This window comes from Sinocyclocheilus anshuiensis, unplaced genomic scaffold (assembly GCF_001515605.1).
Source record: "Sinocyclocheilus anshuiensis isolate Anshui unplaced genomic scaffold, SAMN03320099.WGS_v1.1 scaffold702, whole genome shotgun sequence".
In the NCBI taxonomy this organism is placed as follows: Eukaryota; Metazoa; Chordata; class Actinopteri; order Cypriniformes; family Cyprinidae; genus Sinocyclocheilus; species Sinocyclocheilus anshuiensis.
The window spans coordinates 368005-374233 of record NW_015548184.1 but is presented as its reverse complement, the minus strand read 5'-3'; the positions used below and the strand labels follow the sequence as shown (position 1 = coordinate 374233).

Sequence of the window (6229 nt, the reverse complement as noted above, 5' to 3'; positions counted from 1 at the left end):
GCTGTGGGGATGAAGACGACAACTCCCATGATTCCACACTCAGTCACAGCGTCATCAAACTACGCCTTTGTTTCTGTTTATTTTGAATACGTGCCCTCTAGCGGCAAAAGATTACATATTGTGCCTTTAAGCACAAGATGTAAAAGAACTCAACTGAATAGCCTACTTCACACTGTGCGCACACAAGCGTGCAGAAAGCGTGCAAACACCGAATTGAGTTCTCTTTTGCGTCTTCTTGCACTTGAATGAACAAATACACCTCGCCAATTTAAACATGCAAGCACAAAATGACATGAAAGAGCCCAATTCAGAACCCAAGCGCTGTGTTCTGTGTGCACGGCGTGCACGCAAAGAGCCGCGTCTCACAGACTGTCAACACTGAATTGAGTTTTGCCTCTTCTTGCACTTGAATGGACAAATGCATTTAAAGTTATGTCGAAATACCCGTCTTGGCGAGTATCCTTGAAAAAACTGTGATGTCTTAGGTGAACGTAAACAGTTGAGCCCGAGTCCCGTCGGATTGCATCGGCTGTGGGGATGAAGACGACAACTCCCATGATTCCACACTCACTCACAGCGTCATCAAACTACGCCTTTGTTTCTGTTTATTTTGAATACGCGCCCTCTAGCGGCAAAAGATTACATATTGTGCCTTTAAGCACAAGGTGTAAAAGAACTCAACTGAATAGCCTACTTCACACTGTGCGCACACAAGCGTGCAGAAAGCGTGCAAACACCGAATTGAGTTCTCTTTTGCGTCTTCTTGCACTTGAATGAACAAATACACCTCGCCAATTTAAACATGCAAGCACAAAATGACATGAAAGAGCCCAATTCAGAACCCAAGCGCTGTGTTCTGTGTGCACGGCGTGCACGCAAAGAGCCGCGTCTCACAGACTGTCAACACTGAATTGAGTTTTGCCTCTTCTTGCACTTGAATGGACAAATGCATTTAAAATTATGTCGAAATACCCGTCTTGGCGAGTATCCTTGAAAAAACTGTGATGTCTTAAGTGAACGTAAACAGTTGAGAAAGAAATCAGATGTGTATCATTATATTGGATCCATGCGTCTTAAAGTGACCGTGCCTAATTTGCTAGCTGCTGTTGGTGTCCTTAATGTTAATCCAAGAAAATAAAAGAGAGAAAAATCACTCACTGCTCTTGACTGAATTACTTTGTAGATTTAACAAGAATTAATCTGTATTTAATTTATACAGTGAAGACTATGCATTGATAGTTTACATTTGATTATTCGGTTTCTGTACCTGAGCACCTACAAATTTGAAAAAACTTAGACATTGTTCAATTTGTATCTTTGTTCTATTTATTTATTTATTTTTTTTGTGCTATTTACACTATTTCAAACAGGGCCCACGGGTACAACCTGCAGCGGGGCCCCACAAACCCCAGCTACAGCCCTGCTTACTACAGCTAAATCAAAAATGATGTCAAGCTAACATAGGATGTGTTTTTGTGTGAAGTGAACAGTTTTTTTTATGTCATTTTGATATTTCTGAATATTTGTATACACTCTACACTAAACTTTTGTGTCATGGATGAGTGTATAGTGGTGAATGAGAGACTAATTTTATGTATTTATTTTTATTAAATATATATAGAGATTGATTACAGCAGTCCAATTTATAATCTCTCTCTGCTAATATAACAGTCCATAAATATCTTAATACAAATACAAATATCTTAATACATTTTCTTAACATTATACTTATTATTCTATTATTATACTATTAATACACTTATTAAACTTACAAAAATTACAATTACACATTCCTTATAAATATCTTAATACAAGTACAAATATCCTAATACTACCTAATACAAATTATAAATACAAATAATGCCACTTCAAGGTGCCAGGTGCTACCAGGACACAAGACACCAAGGCCAAAGTGGAGGGATGGAAAGGCCACTCATGTCAGCCTGCCAGACGCAAAGCCGACCAAAGACAGAAAACAACAGAATAGCCAAGACAGGGAGTTGCTTTTTGTTGCTTTCCATGTCTTTCTCCACGACCTGAAACAACAACATAAATCAGTGTTATTTATCTAAATATATTACATTTAGATTAAATTTGACTGATTATATGAAAAAAAAAACATTTAGCAAATCATAGACTCTAATCTTAGTACCATAAACCAGTCATGGAGCTGCATCTCCTCCAGGAGAAGTCTCCGCTGAGGATCAGGCTGCAGACAGTCGTGGATCATCTGGCAGCGTTCTGTTCAAAAAGATGAGAGAGATGTCTGATTATTAACTTATAGGCTATGTTAAACCATTTATATTTAGATTTCAAATTGTACACTTTCATATTTAGAATTCAAATTGTCCAACTTGTTCTTTGATGAAGATCTCACCTTGTGACAGGTCAGGGTCAGTCCAGTCGTTCTTACTGATCCTGTGCAGGTCTTTCATGTCTGGATAATACCCACACACCATCACGAATAGCAGGATCCTCAGTGACCAAACTGTCGCTGGCTTTGCGTGGTATTTGCCGTCAACATCAAACTCCGGTGGACAGAATATTTCTGTGCCTAAAGGGAAGAGATTTTTATATTTAATGCATATCTACTGCAGGATGTGTTTCGGTGAGTTAAACAACCCGCCAGCAATCATCAAACATACCACTGAAGGCTGCGTAGGTGGAGTCCTTCATGAGCGTGCCGCACTCGAAGTTGGTCAACTTGACCTCAAGCGTGTCCGGGTTCACCAGGAGGTTCTCCAAATTTATATCACGATGGAAGACGCCACGCTCACTGCAAATGTTAGCGGCATGAATGACCTGCCACATAACATGTCTTGCCATCTTCTCATCGAGCTTTCATCTGAGCTTCACAAAATTAAACATGCTCATGCTGGGCATGGGCCGCTCCGAGACCATGATATAGTAGTCCGGGTCGTCCTGCCAGTCCAGGAGTCTGATTATCTGCGGTACGCTGGGGCCCTTATTGGCCATGAGTGTCAGGCCAATCTCTATGGGGAGGTGTTTTGGATGGCCAGGCTAAAAGAAAGAAGATATGATGCTTGGATGGAGGTGCTTTCTCAGATTAACATGTTAGAAACGGGAAACAGTGATAATATATAGAGTGCAGTTTACTTACAACTCTGGTGATATATGGCATATTTGGTGTCTTGTCAACTATTTTCACAGCCACCTGATCAACAAAACAAAGAATTAACAATTAGCATGTGCACAGAGATCATTCCAGTCATGAATACAAAACAGGTATCGAACGTTTTGTATGTAAAAAAAAGTATGCAAAAAAAAAAGAAACCTTTAAGCCAGGAGTGCCCATACTCGGTCCTGGAGGGCCGGTGTCCTGCAGAGTTTAGCTCCAACCCTAATTAAACACACCTGAAGCAGCTAATCAAGCTCTTACTAGGCATACTAGAAACTTCCCAGCAGGTGTGTTGAGGCAAGCTGGAGCTAAACTCTGCAGGACACCGGCCCTCCAGGACTGAGTTTGGGCACCCCTGCTTTAAGCCATCCTTGCATTGAGTTCCTGCATGCACACAGCCATAGCCTCCTTCAGCCAGCTTGTGGCCGAATTCATATTGCCAAAAAATGTGTCCTATTAAAGGATAAACAAATGTTGTTGAGCATGGATTTTTATGCATTTTATAATTTGTAATTACATTTTACTTACTAATTCTCATATATTTATTATTCTTACTGTTGTCTGGCTCCTCTGCTTCATCATCTTCAGTGGAGCAAACTGGATTTTGGACATCCTGAGGTTGGAGGACATCCTGCTCCAGCTGTTCCTCAGGAGCAGGGAGGACTTCAGAGACTGGAGTCAGATACATAATTGGAATGAAATATTGCATATTTAAATTAGAGTGGTTCTTTATTTAGGGGGACTTTTGAAAAACTGGGAATGTGAGAATGTGTGTATTGTTTTAGATTATGACTATCTTAACCTTGTCCAGCTCTTCCACTTTGTCAACTAGGAACTAACTGAAGCCCTGATAAATCTATCCACTGGGAAAGTGAGAAATGGATTATGGTAGTAAATTTACCCTTGTCCAGCTCTTCCACTTTGTCCTCTTCAGTCAAACTAACTGAAGCATGGACGTCCTGAGGCTGAAGGATGTCCTGCTCCAGGTGTTCTTCTACAACACGGAGGACTTCAAAAATTATATAAAAAATTATGATTTTTAAAAAATTTCTTCAGAAAATCTAAATTTCTTTAGACAACTAAATCTGTTTCTGACTACTGACTTCTAACACTGTTTTGGTAATGACACCTAAAGCTATCTTAATAATCAGTGTAATTTTATTATCTGAGATACTATTAGGCTTAATTATTTTACTATTATTTTAGGCTTCATTTTCATTTTAAGGTATTATTAATTTCGTTGCGTGTTTTTGTCATTTTTTGTTAGTTATTGTTTTGTTTGCATAATATTCATTTTTATATCAGATTTATTTTGAGTTATTTTAGTATAGCAAGTTAAACTTAATGAAAATAAGAAATGTTGCTTTGACAACTAAGTTGCAATGATTTTACTGTTTTAAAATATTTGATTTAATTTCAGCAGATTATATTATTTAAAGTAACAAATTTTATTTTATGGTTTTAGTTAACTGTAATAGGCTAAAAATCTTAGCCTCATTTGTGATCTTTAAACTGTCACTCTAAAATGTTTGGTGTGAGTCAGCAGTATCGGCCAGTGATTTTTTTGTTGTACACGAGAACAACAGAAGTTAACCTATACTAACTTATAGAATTTCCCTTTAATCAAAACGTTTATCATTAGGCTATATATGTGATTTTACCATCAGTAAGTCACAAAATCGATCCCGCCTTACTCTGGTTCCCTTTCTCTGCCTTAGCCACGTTGTATGTTCCTCTTCGGCAAAAATAGTGATGAAGGCCACATCTCCAAAACCTCTTCTTCTTTTTCTCTTGTCTCCCTGCCTCCTTTCTCCCTTCATCTATCCCATCAGCACCAGCAGGTGTCTCGTTGGGCCTTTTTACCTCATCAAATAAATAAATAATTCAGAAAGCAGACTCAACTGTTTATTTAAAACAGTAATACATTAAACACAATAAAAAACACTGAGTTGGCATTTTATCTCATCATTTTATTTAGGCTATCTTATTTTAAGATAAAAACTCTGAATACACATTAGGCTTCATTAACTCCAAAATCAGCAACTGTTGACTTAACATTAAAAAATGGTCAAGCTAATATATGGGATGTGTTTTTGTGTTTAGTGTACATACTTTTTACTCTCTTTTTTTGACATTTCTGAATAACACTCTAAAATGTGTCATGAATGAGTTAGGATTTACAGTATGTTGTCTTCTCACATCAAATTCTACAAACATATTTGAGGATGAGTGAATTTGAATGTTTTAGTAAGATTTTTGTTTACTTTTGCAGAACAAAAAGTTTTAATGGGTTGATGGGTACACTCTAAAAAATGCTGGGTTGTTTCAACTCAACTTTGGGTCAAATATGGACTAACCCAACCGTTGGGTTACATTTTTACATTCAATTTTTAACCCAAAAGTTGGGTTAGTCCAAATTTGACCTAAAGTTGGGTTGAAATAACCCAGCATTTTTTAGTGTGTATGAATGCTTCTAGTTTAAAAATGGTTATTGAAATAGAGACAAAGATGTCTGCCTGCTGCTGCTTTACCGTCTCCAATGAAACCAAGCAGATCATTCCAGACTCTGGGCATCTTTCATAAACAGTCGAAGAAGGAGTGACCTTCATCCCGGAGGAATTGCTCTTCTCATCTAATCTCAGAACCTCTGGCAGTCTCATCTCTTCTCAGTTTGTTAGACACACAGCACACAGGCGACGTCTGAGAGCACTTGTCCTGTAAAAACACTGCTCATCAGTCATGTTAACTGGCATGGAGACAGGGCCAGAGTGGGACTCATTTTCAGCCCTGGAGTTTCATGCCTTAGACCGGCCCACTTTTTTCTTTTTCTTTTTTAATCTATTATTCGCTCGCATATCTCCTACAACTGAGGTTTTTTTTGTTTTGTTTTTTTTGAGCAATTGGTGCCACTGTCAGGGGAGTCAAAAGACAATTACATCATCCCATATAGCCTGTGAATGAATAAAAATTCATTCATTCGGTTGCTTCTGGTGCTTGGATTTGTACTTCAATATAATGAAGTCCAAGTTTAAGAATAGCCTACACTAGTTTTTTTTTTTTTTTCAATGTTTTTTTTTTTCTCTCTTTTTA

The 6229-nt window shown here is 38.0% G+C and overlaps 1 pseudogene; it reads right to left on the bottom strand.

Moving 5' to 3' along the window:
• Nucleotides 1-1883: 1883 nt before the first annotated feature.
• LOC107704830 (serine/threonine-protein kinase pim-1-like) lies at nucleotides 1884-3015 on the bottom strand (annotated as a pseudogene).
• Between the last annotated feature and the right edge of the window lie 3214 nt (nucleotides 3016-6229).